This window comes from Melospiza melodia, chromosome Z, assembly GCF_035770615.1.
Source record: "Melospiza melodia melodia isolate bMelMel2 chromosome Z, bMelMel2.pri, whole genome shotgun sequence".
Taxonomy (NCBI): Eukaryota; Metazoa; Chordata; class Aves; order Passeriformes; family Passerellidae; genus Melospiza; species Melospiza melodia.
The window spans coordinates 32,631,617-32,652,247 of record NC_086226.1 but is presented as its reverse complement, the minus strand read 5'-3'; the positions used below and the strand labels follow the sequence as shown (position 1 = coordinate 32,652,247).

Genomic DNA, 20,631 nt, shown 5'->3' with positions numbered 1-20,631 from the left:
TGCTGTAATGCTTATATGGGTGTTTCTCTTAGAGAGGAAGATTACAAGAAGTAAAAAGGAAATGCTGTAATCAGCATGCACAAGTTTTGAATGATTTAATACGGAAAATGAAAATACAAATACCTTTGTCCGCAAATATTTCTTGGCTTCTTTAAAAGAAAGTCTAATTTGTGTCTGAACAGTATTTCTAAAGTAGTTCAAATGTTTCTATTTTTTAAAAATAAAAAAAAAATTATATCTTTATGGTGTCCAGTGCTTTAGGGAAAAAAAGTTTCTCTGTCATAGGGTTGGGGGCCTAAGGCCAGCTAGAAAGTGTGGCAGCTGCTCAACAACTATTTGAGGTAAATCGTAGACAAAAGTACTTTTATACATGAAAATTCACTCCTCCCATTTCAAACCAGAAAAGCAGGCAAGATGCCAGGAGCTACAGGCTATGAGCATGTTTTGAAGGGGGAATTCACCTGCCAAATCATGAGCTAGTTGAGCACTGCATGACTTTCTACACCCACTCTTCCAGAATACACTCTGCCTGTGTTGCAACCTGGAAAGATTAGAAACCATAACCTACTCCCAAGTTCCTTCCCTGGATTTTTCCCACCAATGTTATTTGAGTGTGTTCTGTGTCCTGTATAAAAACTTTTTCATTCATACAGACACTCCTATCACACTACACTGCCCGCAGCCTTTCTTAACATAAGATTGAAAAGTTTCAGAAACCTCCATGACAGCTTTCTAAACTACACTGACTTCAGTCCATTCAAAACTGATTTAAGGCCTGATTTAGATGAACCAGTGGATAAATAAAATGGGAAGGCAGACTTCTTGCTACCAATAATTATTTAGCCACAAAGTTTAGATCAATGTTTCTATTTCATTTCTTATCTGTATTTCATGGGCTTGGCATTGAATTGTTTCAGTGAAATGTAGTAGTCTGTCTGCTGAGAATACTACCTAGGTACAACTTGAGAGTGGGCCACAAAGTACACAAGTAGAAAGCACCAGCTTTTCTTCTTTCTGACAATACATTGAACAGGTTGAGTAAAGCACCATCCTCATAACCCTTAAAAGTAAACAACATCAGTATAACTTCACCTTAGCTTCACTGGTTTCCCAACACTGCTAAGTGCATGAACAGTGTGTGCTTTCCAGTCTTGTAGAGGTCATTAATCAATATATTTAAAATATAAACTCTGTACATTGGACAGAGGATGGAGAAGCCATGTCACTGGCATAAAGCACTACCAAAACTGTTGTGTTTGTCTCTATAACTCAAAGCTTCCACAAGCCTCCACAGCATGCAAATATGGCACTCTTCCAAACCAGGAGGAAAACTACAGAAAATGTTGCAGTGGGGTTTTTCCACTTTTTTAACAATTCTTATCTTGGAATTGAGCGCTATTTTGCTCTTCCTGTAATCTGAAGCAGCTGTTTGTTTTCTCAGTTGTCAGCCACAGCTAGCATGAATACAGAGCTGCATGAAGCAGGGGAGAAGGCCTGGAGCACTTCTTTAGAGCAGATTCATTCTTCTGCTTTTATGCCATAGTCAAAGCAACACAAAGCAAGGTAAACAGTGGCATCTAAGAGATCTCTATGATCATCAAGAATTGCAGCCATGAAAGAAACCCCTTTTGAAACATATTATTCCAGTGGTATCTTGTTTCATTATAGCTCTAAAAAAAAAAAAGAAAAATAAATCGGCATTCTTTGGAAATGTGCTGATGTGCTGAATGTGAGGAAAATGGAACATTCTTCTCCATCTGCTGGAAATACTCTAAAGTAAACAAGGGTGCTAAGTACTGGGCAGAAATACTGGAAGTAATTTTTAAAAATAACAGAAAGGCAGACGCCAATGGAGGCCCCTAGTCATCCGCCTAGGCTTAGCACTGGAAAGAAATTACGGTTTGGGAAAGTAAATCTACAGATAGATGCCAGATGGCTAATCTTGGTTAGTGGAGAACACAAAGGGCTTTGTTTGATGATCAGGTTTAGCAAAATAACAGATGTCACAAAAAAGTGAAAATTTTACAGATTCTGAAAAGTCTGGAGTCTGTGAATTTATACAGTCTGGCCCACAAATTCGAACATTTATTTAAATGCAAGGCATTGCTTAGATGTTGACTGTTGTCTAGGAAATACAGGAAGCTGGGAAAAGCTTTAACAAACTTGTACCTGAGGAGAATGGTGCAGGGTTTGACTCTACTACTAGTATACCACAACCAATTATACTAAGATGATAAAATTATCCAAACTCCTCCTAGTGTCATTAGATGGGCTAAGAAGCATTTCCTATGCCTACATTAGACAAAACAATGCTTGCTATACCTGAAATGGTCACCTAAAATACCTTTGAAAAGCCAGCAAATACTATCAGCAGTAAGAATCCAAAGTGAACTAGGTAATATAACACATTCATGACAATTAGAGAAATATCTTTGGTTTCACAGAAGAATCAGTTATATGCCCATTGTACTAATGTAACAAAAAACACAACAGAAACCCCAGAGGTCCTGGCATAAGAAATAGAGAAGGTTAAAGTTGAAACTTGGTGGGGTTTCAAAGAAATCTATTGCTTAAAGCAATTTATTTGAAGCATTATTTGTGTAAGGTAATAATAAATTTCCTTCTTCTTGCAGTAGCTAAAATTTATACAGTAACCTAATATCATTGACAGAGGCACAATGTCCTCTGTATCTCTTCAATAATCTTGTTACTTGTGTTTTCCTCCTTTTTACCTTGACGTTTTTCACCCTTTTCACATAACCTACTTTGTTGTTATTATCAGTGATTCTTTTTTTAGAATTAGGGTTTGACTCAAATAGGAAGTGGATTCACTGTGCTTCCCTTCCTTTCAAGATGTGTGTCGGCCAGTCATGTAGTTGGCATCCTGTCTTTCACCATTACACTGTAGCTTCATTTCATAAAGAAATTGACACTAGTCTTGTCATCCCTGTTTCAAAAATCAACTGTAATTGAAAGGACACACCTTTTTTAAAATGTACCATTAAAGGCTGAAAGTGTAGAGGACCTCTACTACTGTATTTGTTTACAGCTTGGCTATATTGCATCTACTCACCTGAATAGTCCGTTTTTTGAAAACTGAAGATGAAAACTGACCTTCTACAAGACCATGGAAAAATAATTAACTTCACTGAGTACAGAATTTCCCTTTACTTTTTCTTTTATACATTAAGCTTTTCCAAGAAAACACCTTTTTTTTTCAATCTCCATTTGTACATAAGCAATATCACAAAGCATTATTTGGGCATTTGAATTTTTGTTCAAAAAACAGATTAAACTCCCTTGCAGAAAATCAATTCTGCCTGCCAGAGGTTACTTTTTTTGTCTGCATTTGGGCTCATCATCAACAACAACAACAACAACAACCACAACAACAAAGTTCTACAAACAGGCACAAATAGATCCAATTCATTCAACATAGATATACTGCATTAACAATATCAAGCTTTATACAGCTTAAGAAGGTTCCTGCTGAAGTAAAGGCTCTTTTACCTGACATAGGCTGTATGTATCCTAGAAAACTCTTTCTCCTCAGTTCATCATAACAACTTATGAAAAGGAAAAAACAATGCCATTGTGTCTTCAAATAACCTTACTTTTGTACCAATATTTTATAAAGTTTCTTAACAGTTCCAGGTAGTTTCAAATGATCCTATTTTTCTGTAAGCAACTCAAAATGTCTTGATTGTTTTAACTAAAAATCAGTATTTTCTTCTTATTGATTTCTGAGTACCAACTTGTCTTAAGAGCATAGTGACAGTTTTATTTATTTATTTATTTATTAAGTCTGAGTTTCATCCTCCTTAAAGCTATTTTAGAAGGCAATACTAACATCATCCTAAGTATGGACTATAACCTCTAAAATCTTTAAACTTGTTTATTAAGTCAGATTTGAAGTTTTAGATTAAATAAGATAATTCTCATGAAAATTCATTCTCTTGAGTATTTTCTTAAAAATCTTTGCCCATTTATGGTACTGATACTTTAGGCTCCATATAAATAAGAGGGATTAGCAGAGGTCAGCTGAATTTTGCGGAATTCAACAAGGGAGTCCACACCAGCTGTTAGTGAACTCAACAGCAAACACCTATTTATTTAAATAGAATTAGGATTAGGGTTAATATAAAATCATACTTGTGTTTAATTTTCTAATAATGGCTGACAATTTAAATCCTCAGAGAACATTCTTATCCTACAGGGTCACTAATAAAACACTCATTAGGTTTGCTGGTCTAGATTTTCCTCAGTAAGTTTCACTTCATTGTTCAGGAACCAAATCTGCCAGCCCTTAAAATGACAAAAATCTAGCCAGCTCTTAATACGACAAAAATCTAGCTGTGATTCTTCAGAATAATCACACCACCAAGATAACATCACATTACTACTAATGAGAACAATGGAAACATACTGGTCACGTTGACCCTGACCATTTTGAGGGGAAAAAAGCAAAACCAAGGAATTCTAAACTATGACCTGAAAAGCTTCTACTTGGATTTTTTTTCAGTAAGTATTGGGATATTATGTTAGCTTACATTCCTTTTCTCAAGAAAAGTGTAATTGAATAATGAACAGATAAAAAGTTGCTTCTTGAGCTGGCTGGGGAAACACCTTCTTACAGCATTGCACATGCTCACAATGATTTTTAAAAAGTGTGTCAGTTACCACATTGGAGCTATCAAGTTTACCGTGTTTGAGCCGATAAACCTAATCCTGATCTGGATCCAGCTTTGAATAATTAACTTTTTCCTGCCTGCAAAATTCCTCTACAGAATCAGCTGGATATAATTTAAGACTTCACATTTTAAAACAATTGTTACATTCACTCCAGACATGGCTGAATTCAATCATCTGTAAAAGGGACTTCTTACAGAGAGAAATGAGACTGAACTTCCTTCAGACTTTCAGACTTTTTCTTAAGGCTGAGGACAAAGAATTACTGCTTATAGAGAAAAGAATTGCGTGAACATAGATAATAGCTTCCTCTCATCCCTCAGATACAAGGGTCAGCAATTTGTCAAGGATTATATGTCAGATTGTGTTTTTCTTTTCTAACTCAGTGGTTGAACTTGCTGGAAGGAACTCAGCAGGAGCCAGGAACTGCTGCTTCCCAGGGGACAAGTTCCCACCACCATACCATCAATAGCTCATCTGTATGTGAGGTACTAGTTTCACATAATCACAGAATCATTTAGGCTGCAAAATGCCTCTAAGACCATCAAGTCCAATTCTTTGACCGATCACCACTAAGTGTCACATGCACTAAGTGCCATTTCCAGCCATTTCTTGAACACCTCCAGGAATGGTGACTCCACCATATCCCTGGGCAGTCATCCCAATATTTATTAACCCTTTCCATGAAAATCTTTGTCCTGCAGTCCAATCTGAACCAACCTAGTCACAGCTTGAGGCCATGTCTTCTCACTGGATGCTTGGGAGAAGGGGCTGACCCCCACCTGGCCACAGCCTCCCTTCAGGCAGCTCTAGAGAGTGATAAGGTCCTCCCTGAGCCTCCTTTTCTCCAGGACAAACACCCCCAGCTCCCTCAGCTGCTCCTCACAGCACTTGTGCCCCAGACCCTGCCCCAGCTCCATTGCCCTTCTCTGGACTCAGGTCAGCACTTCAATGTTTTTCTTGCAGCAAGGAGCCCAGAACTGGACACAAGACTCGAGGTGTGGCCTCACCAGTGCTGAATACAGCCACCATAAATTCCTAACTCAGGCACTGAGAATAGCACCTTGTTATTCACTGCTTCCTTTTCTCCCCTGTCTGTACCTGCTCCTAGTACTTCTGTCAGCAGCAAGGGTTCCCCACAGTCACAGGCTGTGATACCAATCTATCTAACCAAATTTGCCTCTGGATGGGGAGACATGCCCTGGACAACACTAAATAAATTCAGAAGCACTGTCACTTAAAACACTGCAGGAGATCAGGCAACTATCAAGTCATTCCTGAGAACACCAAGTGTTCTACAAAACCCTGAGCTGCCAACAATTTGCAAAGCAACTTCAGACCATGGCTTAGACAACATTTGAAGAGCTTTCCCAGAACTAGGACGGGTAATGCAAAGGCACTTATAGGGTAGCTTTTTTCAAAATGATATATGGAATACATCTTTACACTAAACATGGAATCACTCCAACAGAGATGGTGAGTTATTGTGAATGTATTGCTGTATTTCCATGCATTAATGGTCATCTAAGTCTGTGTAAAGTAGGTATGTTATCAGTGATGCACATTTAAACTTGTAATAAGGTATGCATAAATGTAACATTAAAAAAATCAAGAAGGTGTGTTGAATACATTTCAGTAATTCTGTAAGTAGTAAATGCATTGCACAGCATACGGGCTAATAGCCTGATCTTTAGTAATAAGTTATTGATTACCACAGAATTGTAAAATAATTTAGTAAATAATTTAGAAAGCAAACTCTGCAAGTGCTGTGGATCTACCCATCTCTCAAAGCTTGTATTGATCACTTTCCAGCTTGTGGGGGAACAGTGAACTCAACACATCCAAAGATGAGGTGATCCAATTCCACGCTACAGTTTTTCAAAAATTTTGTTTAAAAGAACCTACATTTATCTTCTATACCAACATGTTACATGTTGACATGCATGCAATTTACATTATGAAGCTGACTAGAAGCTTGGAGAAGAATATCAACATAATCTGAGAAATTTTCATCATATCCAATGCATTAGAAGTAATAATGACTCCTGTTGAATCAAGTTTATCAGACAATAATGAGTGATATATGAATTTATAAGCATTTCTGAAATACATTTATTCATATGGTTAAGGACTGCATACAAATTATCCTGATAGTAAGAATGTTAATGCCTCTTCTGAATGATGAATGAATTATTATTTTAGTTGATATTGATTGTCACAGATAGTCATATAATAAAATTCAAGTAATGTGTAATAAACTGTAACTTTGGAAGAAATATTAGCAAGCAGTTTCATAAAGGATCTGTTTAAAAAATGCACTGAAATATTAAAAGTTTGTATCTCTCAGGATATACTGATGATGATGTGACTTGAACCTGATCTTGAGTATATAGAACTCTTCAAGAGGATTCTCCCACTGCTTAATTAACTATAGACAAAATACATTTAAGTAAACCCTTACAGAATGGATGACAAGTGGCTCCAATTACAGAATAAAGGAAAGGCAAAAGGAAAAAGACAGGAAAGTAAAAAATAAATGAGCAGACAATGATAAAGTAAAGAATGATGGCACACTAGTCTATGTTTATGCAAATAGTTTGGTGTGTATGTTACATCTCTTACCACTAACGTTTTTCTGCCATTCTCATTTATCTTTTAGGACCTCTGATTCTGGGGAAGATCGCCATTTTTTCCATACTTTCGCACACCGGCAAAATAATGTACTCCTACTCCAGTCTGGGAATTGTGAGTGAGAGAGAGAACAAAACAAAAAAGAAATCACAAAACATACCAAGCTCTGTTCTTGGAAGTTAAAGTTTGATTACAAATATTCATAGCAGAATTTCAAGTAACAATGACAATTTCTACACTGGGGCCTTGGCTCTGAAAAGAATGCTTCACAGATCAGTGAAGGAGATGCTCTCAGGCCAGGATTTGTATGTTTCTGGCTTATCTCTTAATGCAATCTTTTAGTGCTATTGGCATTATGGAAGAGTTTCAATACTGACAAACTGGGCTTGATTATGCATGACCACCATTTTGTTTGCTAAATTTTTAATACAAAGCACTTTTTGTGCCTTGGTGGTAAGGAACTCTGTCATTTTTGATTTTTGGCAGAATTTGATTTGTTATATAGCTGAGTTATAAATTGAGAACAAAAGTACTTTTAAGCAACTAACCTTCTCCTAAAATAACTCTTAAAAGGAATTATTTTGACAGACTTAAGCTGGAAAACTTGTAAATACAACAGGTATTCTGCTAAAGGGAGCAGAAATAACAGGAAACAGATAGGAAAGTACATGAATGGGAGTTTGGCAATGGCAAAGGACAAAAAGAGCAAAAGGAGATAAAAGAAAAGAAAAGCTCTTAACAAATGGCAAAGAATGGTAAATAAATGGTAGGGTAGTGGAACAAGAGAAGATAGATCAAAGGCAGTGAAACATATGGGGCAAAGATCTTTACCTATCTCTTTGTACCATGAAGTGACCACATGAATTGGCTAATACAAATCGTTACTATTTCTATTTCTTTGACTTTTTTTAGTGAAGTTTCTAGGTACTTTTTAGTCTTGTAGCTGATGGAAGCTATACTCTCTCTCTCTCTCTCTCTCTCTCTCTCTCTCTGTGTATATATATATATATATATATATATATATATATATACACACACATCACACACACACACATATATATATATACATATGTCTATAGTATATTGTCTCAGCAATTAGAAATTATTACCAAAAGCCAATGTTCTCCTTTGTACTCTTTCATTCTGTGGTTTACTTTATGTGCTATACAATTTCATGTAAAAAACCCTACATTACTTTCTGCATCTCTTAGTTGCTCATTTACAAACTGGTATATTGAATTTTGTTGCTGCTTTTTCAGTTTTTCTTATTCTGAGGTCTTCATTCCTTCATCATACAAAGTTGTTACTTTTTCTCACAAAGCATTCATTTTGGTGACATTATCAGTAAAGTGCTCAGGACTGAATATATTTTACCATGTCTACATTGCTCTGAATAGCATTAGCCAATTTAACAGTAAGTCAGCAGTCAGTGAGGAGTTATCTAATACTAACTTAACTTCAGTGTTCAGTGTTAGTGATGAGAATGTACTTCCCTGTGAATTCCTCAGTCTTTACTTGTAGCAACAGGCTCAAGCCTTTTGTGTTTTCTAACAGCTCAACCAGAAAACTTGAAGCTGTCAAGGCCTCTTTTTTAAAACGCGTCACTTCAAGACAATTACCTATCTCTCACTGATGATAGCTCTCTTCCTGGCAATCAAGTGGTATCTCACTGTACTGATTTCAGTGGCATAGTGTAGACTACTAGATATAGCATGGAAAAATACAAAAAGGACTGGTCAGCAGCTTGCCTGTAGCATATTTCCCTTCTGTAAGGTACATATACACTGTTTCTTAAATATGTCTCTACCAGCCTTTATTGAGAAGTCCCAAGCTGTAGTATCAGAAAGCCAACATTTCCAACCACAGCTTAAGTCATAAACACTCCTTGTGTTTAGAGTATTCCACTAAGACCAGCTCTCACACAGACAAGTTTTAGCCTTAGTCTGGAGTGGCTACGGCTAAATGGAGCAACCACAGTGTGCTGCACAGATTTAGACACCCCTATGCTGTGCCTGCTACACTCTGTAGTTGAGGACCATGAACAGGAGCTCTATTTGTGATTCTACACCTTGTATGCCAGTCATCATACAACCTGAAAAGGCACGTCCATGGTGCTGCTCTGCACCAACTAGAATCTTGTTACAGCCTGCCCAAAACTCAAGGGAAGGCCTGGATAACCATGGCCAGTGCTAATTTGCCTGACTAGAACTCTTCCCTTACTCACTGGAAAGGACAGAAGCACCACCCATGTGTTTTTCAAGAGGTCGATATCTGAACGGGATCCACAATTACATTGATGTAAGACAGACTGGCTTCCCAACACAGAGCAGACTGAACAACAGCCTTGGTTTCAGAATGTCTTTTTCTATTGCTAGCATGCCTTTTGTCAGCCCAAATAATTAGGCCCAGCTCAGCTGTTCTTCGCACATAACTTTATTCTGTGCATGGAGTTCATTACTTTGACAAAAAAGTACTGACTTATATTTTCTGGCATATTTTTTATTGGCTAAACTGCCCATGAAAGCCCTTGTGGCCAAGTAGGAAACATAATTCCAGTCAATCTGAGATGTCATTTTCTATTTAATCCTCTTCTGCTACTCTTAGTTGGGTCTTCTTACTTACTGGCCAAGAGTTCTGCCTTAAGAACACATCCACATTCTTGTCTCTGTGTGCAGAATTACTCCAAAAGCATTTTAGCTCCAGCAGCTGCCAAAAGTATACTAAATTCAAGGGCAGCTCTCTCATGTGGTGTAAGAGACTGCAGCATAACATCTTCACCTCACCCTAGTTCTGAACGAGCATTTCTTCTCAGTGAAGTGCATTGCTGATTCTGACTTAACCATTTTCCATGTTTGATCAATTTAATCCTTTACAGTATTTTTATCTTCATTGAAATTTAATATTTGTTTTCCTTTTTCTGATCTCACCTTTGGTTTTGTTCCTCCAGTGAAGACCAGACCACTTTTTTTCTGATTATCCTACTCTCTATCTTTTCATTAAAAACATCCCCTAGCAACATGTTCCATCAGTTAAAGCTTCCAGTCTAGGTCTAAAATGTCATTAGCTCTAATTTCCACTGCAGAAAAGCAAGCAGATTGCTAGGCACACTTCTCCACGAGATGTGCCATTAATTTAAAGTGGGCTACAACCATTCTTTTTTCTATTCTATATGCCAGGCTGTATTTTCATGGTGTTATTACTCTTATTCTTGAGAATCAGAATGAAAGAACCAGGTCAAGCCCTCTTCAGCAATCCAAAGCTTTCCTATCACACACAGAGGAGTCAGTTATCTCCATTCCTAGCTTCTTCCAATGACCACAAGATTCTCCTGAATTTCTCAAGTCCTGATGAAGCGCTACACTCCCTGGCTGAATTTTGCAAGGTCTTGTCCAGAGTCTCATGTTTTGTGCCCTTTTACTGGGCACAGCAATGCTAACGAATGAGGTCAGTCCTGTTGCAATATGCATCACTCACTCTCTTGTAAAGAGATGCCATCAAGTACCCAGCTGTACATACGAGGTTGCCATGACTGCTTGTGGCTCAGTGAACTTTACTTGTTTGTCACACAAATTACACCTACGTGCTCTCAAAAAAAAGCAATATGCTCACATCTCCCTCAGGAAAAAGTAGTGAACTACAAAGTCCATTTTTTGCTGCCACTGAGCTACTTATGTTTGGTAAGTTAAAAGGCTGTGAAGCGCTGTAACTGTCACTAAATAATTTCCAAAAGTTACATCAGCCTTTTTTTTTCCTTGCTGATGTGTCCTCCCTACCTCTTCAGAGGACATCACCATGACTTTTTGACCTACAAGACTGTGGCTTCAATGCAACAGTCTGCTACTGTTCTGACCACTCAGGGCAAAGGGGGAAAAGTTAAGTGACTCTTCTTCATGTTAAAGAACGTTAGACATTGGAGATTATAAGTTCAAGATCAGGAGAAGTGACACAAGCTGAGACAGCATTATCACTTTAGCAAGAGGCTCAAATGTTTTACTGAACCTCCCAGGCAAACAGTTCTACATAGTGATTCACTCATCTCACAGAAAATGTCTGGGCATGGGTCAGAACGCTGCCATTAAAGGGTGTTGTTGTTCAGCTTCTCCCTTACTGAATCTTTCCCAACATCTCTGTTCTGAGAGTCCTGAATTACCAAAAAAACCCCATGTGTAGTCAGAGTGAGGAATCTTTTCACACCCCTGATGCTCCACGTCCTTACACTAAGATAATAATACATTCCAGAAAGATTTTTCCTCTCTGTGGCTCACCTATTGTAAGATTCAGTGGATTATGCAGACTGCAAATTTTTTCACAACTTGTTACAAAACCACTGAAAATATCTACAGTGTGGTACAAGATGGTTCCTCAGCAATCTCTAACAGCTCCTCCAAAAATATCTCTGCTCCCACAGTTGAACAGCTATCAACCTTTGCCAACAGCTACCTGTTTTTCAAGTGTCAGTGCCCATCTCTACACTTCCATGCTTCCTTCTTTCTGGGACGGAGAAAGCAGAGGATGTGCAGGCATGCTTCACCAACTGATATCCTAACTGTGTATCACGAGAGCTTGGAAATATCCCACATAGCCTGATGTGAGCACTTTGCTGGAACACAAATTGCAGTGTGAATAAGAAGAGGGTAATTGCTAACAAAGACCTTCCAATTCCTGACAACTAGCTTTATTTTATTCTTGCCTCATATATTTAGGGAATATATGACCAAACATTTAACTAAATATATAAAATAAACATTTCATATAATGCTTTATTCAATATGCATTATTTTATTAAATATGTGCAATATTTTATTAAAATGCTAGCTGGCAGGAACATTTTTAAAATGTGGTCAGAATTTTTAATTTCTCTCAGTATTTGGAAGTTTAAATAACTGGTTTTTATATTACCTATACACCAGAACTATACTACATACACAGTACAGTATAAAGCCATAAAGGAAGACTATGAAGCAGTAAATCAAACTAAACAGTCTTTCCTGGAAATCATCCATGTGCAGAAAAGCCACTTCACAACATGCTTGAATGGCTTAATTCTCTTCTTTAACAGGGATCCCAAATGTCCTGAATCCATCCAGTGGCAGTTGTAATGCTATTAACTTTTTACCTGCTTGTACCAGAAAGTGGCTGGTGTCCAAGAGCAATCAGATTTTTGAAAACTAAATTGCTAATGAATAAATGGTACTTTGTGTCAATACAGAAAAATTAACTACTGTTGCAAACAAATGATTTTGTTTCTGGACATAACATCAGATATGTGTACACAGTTTTACACTGAATTCTAGATAGTCTGTGAAATACACAATCTCTTGCTTATTTGAAGAGCTACAATGCATGTCACATGTAAGTGAAGCCTGTCACAGGACTGGTTTTGAAGGGAGATGGAAGGCTGTTCTACAAGTTCTGGCAATATACCAGGAATCGCTTCAGGCTATAGGATTTCAGAATAAGAATGTCATAAGAGGTTTTCTGTTGGCTGGGGGAGGGAGGAGAGTGAAGAGCCTACTTCTGGAATGTCTACTTAGCAGCAGAACACAAGTGATCGTACAAGAGACAGAAGACATGCTAAAACAAGAGGAAAAACATATTTTTTCGGTCCTTCTGGTTAGAGCCTGGTCCCACTTAAAGCTTTGTTGCCAAAAATTGATTTTTTGAGGATGCTGAAACAGGCAAATCCATACACACTGAAATTCACCAATTATACAATCAAACTGTACTTGTACAGTCCCAAACTGTAACCCAGAATCAATGTAGACACAAATATAAAAACCATTATTTGGTGGGAAAGCAAAAGTGACCAACTGTTATACTTTTGTCATGCTGAAAAAAACTGTGAAACTTATTCTGCAGATGCCATTTGTCCTGATACTTTAGGAAGGGTTTGAATTGCAAAATTCTGTAGGAGGAAATGGAAAGGACTGAGTTTATAGAGTGCAGAGACCACCAATGGGAAAAAACAGCAGTACCTACAGCATCTAAGGTTACTAGACAGCATCAGCTGCAAGCAGGGGCAGAAAGTAATGAATTTAATCTGCAGCCTACATAAATAGCCTATCAGAAATTATGTAAATACCAACAACTTTGTTGTTAGGAAAGCAGAGCAACTAAATGACTGTTGAAAAGTGTCCATCCAGCTTTACTCTGTTACATAGAAAAAATACAGCATTTTCAGAATTAGCAACAACATTTTTGTTGGATTAAGCCATCTGAGACAGTACACCAAGCATAATCAGAGACTGGTACTAAATCTGTGAGAAACAGACTATGTCCACTGACAAAATTCCAAATCTTTTCTTATTAGCAGCTCATGTCAGTGCCTGAAACAGGGTATTGAACTAGATGTCTTTCTTATCTAGCCAATCTGCCCACTCATCTAATGATATAACTACTAGTGTAATATACCTCATATCCCACTTGAGCCCAAATATAACTTAAGAAGTAAGGAGGCAAAACCCTAAAGCATTCAGTAGAAAGAAACTCGGACATGCATCAGTGATGTCTTGTACTTTTCTCATTAGGAACAGCCTCTTTAGACACTCTCAGCACCAAGCTTCTGGCGTGGCAGTGTTCTTTCTTACTCATGAACCAGAAAAAAAATTAATCTGGAATGAAGAAAGCATCTTAGAGCACACTATTCTGATTTACACAAGTAATTTTTCAGAGCTACTGAATGAAGAAATGTCCATGGATAAGGTGGGTCATGATCATATTAACGATCTATATTGAGGACCATTCCTCAGCAACCTTTCACAAACACCTTTCTCAGGGACTGGAATCCTGACCGATTTGCAGGAACTGAAACATCGAGACTGCTCTGGATGGCAGCGCTATACTCGCACGGCAGCTGTTGACAAGAGCATTCTCCAGCCGCCCGTACTCCCGGGGGAGTCTTGCGAAACGCCGGGAAGGCAGCTGGCTGCTCAGGCCGGCTCGGGACAACTCCCCCGCCGCGCCGCCCGCGCAGGCCGGGCCGGGCAAGGGCCGGGAGAAGCTTCCAGAGGCCTGGCCGGCTGCGGCCCGGGTAGGGTCCGGCGGCTGCCGCCCAGAGCTGGCACACTCCCTGACGGGGCAGCCCTGCGGGGGGCGGGCGCGGCGGGCGGAGGGGCCGGAGCGCCGCGGGGGAGGGAGGGGGGAGGGCCCCGCCGCCCTCAGGGCCCCGCCGCCGCCGCCGCGCCCGCCCCCCGCGCGCGCCCCCCGCGCCCCCGGGATCCTGGCACCGGCCGCCGCGTTACGGGAAGCCCCGCCCCTTCCCTCAGCCCCGCCCTCTGTGATGACGTCACGGGCTCCGCGGGCCAATGGCGGCGTGGATGGAGGAGGAGGGAAGGGCGCGCCGGGGCTGGGGCGGGGCGGGAGCGTGACCGGGCGCGGGGCCGCGCGTGCGGGACGGCGGCGCGATGGCGCGAGGCGGCCGTGCCGCTATTTAGGGGCAGGGGCCTTGCAGCGCGGGCGGTGGCGCCGGGTAAGAGCCGGGATGTGCGGCCGTGTGCGGGGCTCCCCTTCCCCTCCACCTCCTCTGCGTCCTCTCCCTGAGGGACGTCCGCCGGCGGAGACCGTGCTGGGCCGTTCTTTTCCTCCGGGCCGTGCGCCCCGGGCAGGGGCAGCGGGACATTCGTTCAGGGCTGACCTGGGGACGGGCCGGGCCGGGTTGGGCGGGCGAACGGCAGTCTTGCGCCACTCGGCTCCCGGGCCGATCGCCAGCCGTGCCCCGTGGCGGTGTCTCGTCTCGTCCAGCCTGCCGGCGCCGGCGGAGCTGCCCGGCCGTGACGCTCAGAGCGCAACATGGCCTCGCCCGGGGCCGCGGCTGCGGGGCCTGGGGGTGCCGAGCCCCGCCGGGCCCATCCGCAGCCCTGCCCCCGCCCGGCGCGGACGGTCAGGCTGAAGGTTATCTGCGCCTTCCCCAGAGCGGCGGTGGCTGGTGCCGGCCGGCCCAGTTGGCAACCGTGTCGCGACCCTCGCGGGACTCGCGTCTTTCGGCCTTTTCGATTGTCACACAAGCGTGGCTGTGGCACCGACACCCATTTCCTTGATGAAGAGATTTGCGTTTTGTTGCCGTCACCGCAAGTGGTCTGCTCTTGTTGCCTGTAGATGATAGAAAACTGCTGCCCTGAAAGATACGCACACTTTGTCTTATTGCTGGTCCAAGTAGTGGAGGGGATTCCCTGAGGAATTGGGGAGGAGCGGGTACAGTGGCCGTCTGGTTACTTCCCATGTGGTCCTGGGCGCCAGTCATCCCTGTAGCGGGGCTCTGATGCTTTCCCTAAAAAAAAAAACCGGCATCATTATTTTCATCTCTCGAATGATGAAACTGAGGCACAAAGGAAAGCAGGCTGCCAAGTGTTTTGGCAGGATTGAGGGGAATAATTCCCAGTCTCAGTTTTCATGCTTGTTTTAGGCTGACTAGGGTTTTGCCAGCTGGTGGCTGCTTGTTACTGCTGAGGCATTCTGAAGGCATAGTTCTACACGAACTGTGTGGGATTATAGTTCTGTCGTTAGTGATATGTTCTGTCGCAGAGGGGGAAAGGGAATCCGCAACCTTCCCAAGAAGCTGGATATTATTGAGAGTGAAGGCCTTTTTTCTTACACCTTCTTTTCTATAGAAATATAACATTTGTGCTTCCTAAATGCTGTTACTTTCAGAGGCACGTAGAATATTTCAAAGCGTGTAACTTCTGAACAGATTTATCCATGTGTTGGTGTAGCTCAATAAGAATGTAAATGTGGATGATTAAAATTTGAGATTACTTCTTAGAAGTTGAGCATTCAAAGTAATTGTTTGGATGTTGTTGATATGTCTGGAAATGTGGTGCTTCAAGTAAAGTCAATAATAGATAAATATTTTTGGCAGGGGAGAAAGATAGGCACCTCTGTAAGTGAGTACACCAAATGGAGATACTCTTTCCATGCTGCTTGTCTGGAGGATTAGCATTTGCGCCGTTATGTGAAATTAAATAACCTTTTGGCCATTTTTAAAATCAATTGTTCTTGTATTAGCAAGAATTGTCTAGAGTAGAGAAGCAGTGCTGCTTGTGATCAGTCTGGAAGGTTTGATTTCAAAATGCAACCACTGAGTGCCAAGACATTGCTTTGTATAAATTAATTTGATTTTTGAACTAAAACTACTTGCTAGCTGTGAGAAAATTCTGAAGTATTCCAGAGAAATTGATTTACAGTTTTAAAAACGCACCAGAAATAATTCAATTATTGCAAGCAAATATTTGATGCCTCTAGTTAGGTATTTCAGTAATTTTAAACTTTATGCCTGTTTTGGTTTTTATTTTTTTCTTTATATTTTTTGTTATGAGTGCCTTACCAAAACTACAAGGATAAGCCTCCTTCTAGAGGCAGAGGAATAAGTACAGTGGAGAAATTACTTGCCTAGATGGTGAAAGGGATAGTGATGTCATTTGTACATAGCGATTTTAAATACAAAAATGTATTTCAGAATATTCTGTTCATATAACATTACATAATATTTTCAACTGCTTCTCTTAGAGGTGTTTGGTGTTTTTTGAGTCTCATAAATATTTCCAAGAAGGAAGTAGCTTGGAGGAAGGAAGGAAGCTTAGAGATGAAATACGCTTAATTAGAAAGCAGTTACGGTTTGAGTAATCAAAATTCCTTGAGGATAGCTACAGCTTTTAGATGGCTTTAAGTACAGTCTGGCTTGTTATAAAACCTCAAGCAGCAGCTGCTTTGTGAGGCATCTCTGGATCTGTCTGCCTGAGCTATGTGGATTCCTAGTGACAGATTACCTCTTGAAGCTATAAACATAGGTCTTCTAGGTCTTCTTCTTTTCTTTTTTTTTTTTTTTTTGAGGAACTTCTGGAAATCCATTTTCCCAAAACCTTTGGTCTCTTGCGATTGATGTGATAATGAGCTTTAATAGACTGAACACCTTCCTGTGGTGGTTGTGGTGTTATCTATACTTCCTGGCTTCCAGGCTGGCTTTGCTGGCAAGTACGTGTTATTTTAGCTATAGTTTTTTAAACTGACATGGTGATTTGTAGGTCACTTGGACAGGAATCGCAACTTCTCTGAAATGGAGAGATAACCCATTTTGTAATGGCATATCCCTGTGTGCATTTTGGGGCAGGTCTCATGATTTATGAAATAAGATGAATTTTTAAGATTTCTCTCTTGCTCAGAATAAGTAGTGATACCTGTTTTGCACAAAAGCCTGATACTTCTTCACAAACTATTGGTCACAGGTTGATCGTAAAACTCAACATGTGCTTCTTTGTGCATATAAGTTGTGATTTTAGGGTTGTTAGTAGCTTTTCATTGACACGGCATGAAGCATCAATTTATGGATCAGACATAAAGGCTTAGTGCTTTCCTTTCAAAATGGCTGCAGGATGTGAAGGATAACAAAAGTCCCATTTGATAAGGGTATTAAATGGGATGATCTTATGGCATATGCGTTTTAGAAGTCTGTCTTTACAGAAATAATCAAAGCATTTTAACTTTTTTTTCCTCTTTGAGTTAGTTTCTTTTCTGTGAGTTAAGGACTGTCATCAGCAGCGTTCTGAATTGACCATGTTGGTTTTACTCAGTATTTTGATGGATTTTGATCTTTGGCCACTAAACCATGTGAACAACCTGGCATACTTCTACAGTCAATTTCTTTCCCTGTCTCCCTTGCCTCTTCACTTAGTGATCCACAACAACTTCATAGTATAAAGTGTTGGTTTGGCTCTTTGGTTTTGTTTGTTTTTAATAGAAGGCATCTGAACTGGCCAGCTGTTTCAGTGTTCATTCAGCATTGGGTTCAGCTTTCACCTTAGGTGTATATATATACACTGTACCAGTCAGTAAAACATAAAACTTGGGTTAAGCCGTCCATAGCGATTGAAAGAAACTGAGTTTTCTGTTGTCTAGACTAACAGCTTAGTCTGTCTTGGAATTGTGAATTGTGTACAGTTAGTGTTTAGCATCACTGTTGAATGATGGCACTGTCTTTTAAGGTTTGATGTTGCTTACATGCAGGGTTTCTGTACTGTCTTCACCTGAGCATTTTTACACACTCAGATAAGAAAACAACAGTTTGCATAGAAGTATTTTCCTCATTCTAATATGAAGTGTGGTTCCTTGTTTTGTTAGTTTTAAGTCCCACCATTTATTTTGATTTTTTTCATTTCCTTTATGGTTTTCAGGTAGGCAGGATGGATGGAAGTGTCGAGTGTAACTCTGGATCTTTCCCGTAGAACTAAATTTCAATGAAGAATCGGTCTTGTAAAAGCCAGAGACACTAATGTTTTTTAAAATAGCACACATTAGAAGGGATTGTAATAGCCCCTTTGTGGGTTTAGAGGTGTGTAGCTTCAGTCTTCTTCAAACCATGTTGATCATCGGGGGTGGGGATAAGCAAAATACCTCAGAGCAGCCTGAAGCAGATGCATGCTGAATCGAGGCGTGGCTTTGACACTGCGGTTTCAGCTGCTTCGTTCCCATACTGGAGGGGGGTGGCTTTCCACTTTACTCTCCTTTGCAGGTGATGGACATGAAGCTCCATTCTCTTGCCTTTTAGGAGCTGACTGCAGTGGAATTGAGTAGTATGATTTGTGGAGGGTTTATCTGCTCCCTCATAACAATTGCTAAACTTTCCAAAGTGCGAAGTAGTAGAGATTTGAACTTCAGTCTCTTACATGTGAATGAATCTGCTTGGAGCAACTGAAATGTTGTTTTTCAAGTTTGGAAGACAGCTGAATATAGAAATGGCATTTATATGAAAAAATATAGTAATTTAATTTTCATTTCCAGTGGAAAAAAATCATACTTTAGGACAAAATGTGTGATAATTATTTATTATTGTTTACTTATTAAGTTGGTTATTGCTTTTTATTTATTTATTCTTTCATTTGCTTTACAGTGTGTTTTTAATAACCTGAGCCATACTTAATAACTGCTGGCATAAAAATCAGGTAATAGTTTAGTGGAAATATTGTTTGACTTTAATAAATAATGACCCAAAAGAAAATCAGTGACCTTGTAATGATGTAATAGCTTAGGTGACCCTGCCATTACTCTAGGGTGGCATGAATCACGATGGCAAATGAGAGAGAAATTAAAAACTTTAATAACTTTTCTTTTTACATCTGTTTCATTCTTTCCCCTTCAGTACAAAAGGTGCTTCTGCTGTTGTTTTGCAGCTTTTGGCAATTAGCAGTGAAGCAGAGCTCCTGTTTCTTTCCACTTAACTTGTAGTTGCCCTTAGGCTTCTGATGAATTTCAGATCTTCTGCAACTCAAATTGTTCCAGTTAAATAATTTAAATTAATCGTGCTTGAAATAACAGATCTGTCTGTAGTAGAGCTCAATGGGCTTTGGTTAACAAGCAGTATTCTGGTAAGTGTTAGCGCAAGTCTAGTCATTAAAGTAGATCCCTATGAGCTGGTTTTATTTGTAAAAGAGACTACTCTTTAGAATTTGGTTGTATTCACCATGCAAATTTATAAAAATGTGTTAAACTAGTTGTTGTTTTTTTGTTTTTTTAATTCAGACATTCATGTGTGGGTAGAAATCTTATTTTTCAGATGTTGAACACTTTACTTCCAAAATAAGCAAGAATCAATTGGTATAGTTATTTCACTGTACCCTTGTAATAAATGTCCAAATATACATTGCATTTAAAGCAGTATAGTGGTTCTTATATCCAGCCCAGTGAGAGTACTTAAGTAGAACATAGAAAAAATTAATAGCTTTTTGGTTCTCAATGCCATATAGCTATAGTCTGATGACAAATGACTTGTTATTTAGTCGAAGAATGAACTAAAACTTTCAGTGACAAACAAATGCTTGTTAGTATATTTATCAAGTCTTCCAATCAGCAATGTTTCTACTGTAAAGTTTCTGTACAGGAAATTTTGGTGGACTTTGGGTAATGAACTCACAGGTATAAAAGCAAATAAAGATACCTGGATGATTCTGATGGCTTTTATTTTAGTTCTAACTGAAGGACACCTAGGCTGGCAAACCCTGCAAAGACTCTGCTATAAATGTTTGAGATCTGCTTTCATTTAATTGTTCATGTGACTAGAGATTTTCTTTACATTACACTGTTTATCTTAGTTTGTAAAGAAAAAAATGGCTTAGTTGTGTTGATGTGTAAGGAATGAGGTTCTTGCTTGGGGGTGATCCATGCTTAAATGTGTGTCTAGTTTTACTTATATATATGTGTGTGCGAAATACCTTGTGTCTGTCGCTATTATGAGGTAAATTACATGCAATCAAAGTAAATGGATGTTTACTGTCATAAATTGAAGTTTCTTCTGATAATAGTAAGTGGAGCTTATTAGATTTCCTG

The 20,631-nt window shown here is 39.7% G+C and overlaps 1 protein-coding gene across 2 annotated transcripts in view; it reads left to right on the top strand.

Moving 5' to 3' along the window:
- The first annotated feature begins 14,700 nt into the window (after window positions 1-14,700).
- Window positions 14,701-20,631, top strand: part of IL6ST (interleukin 6 cytokine family signal transducer) — a 32,628-nt gene continuing 26,697 nt past the window's right edge. Inside the window, exon 1 of one of the 2 annotated variants that reach the window (XM_063180570.1) lies at window positions 14,701-14,788. The gene's annotated coding sequence lies outside the window, so the exon portion shown is untranslated. Of the gene's footprint in view, window positions 14,789-19,208; window positions 19,251-20,631 lie in introns of those variants that run through there. The other variant, XM_063180571.1, reaches the window with a different exon arrangement.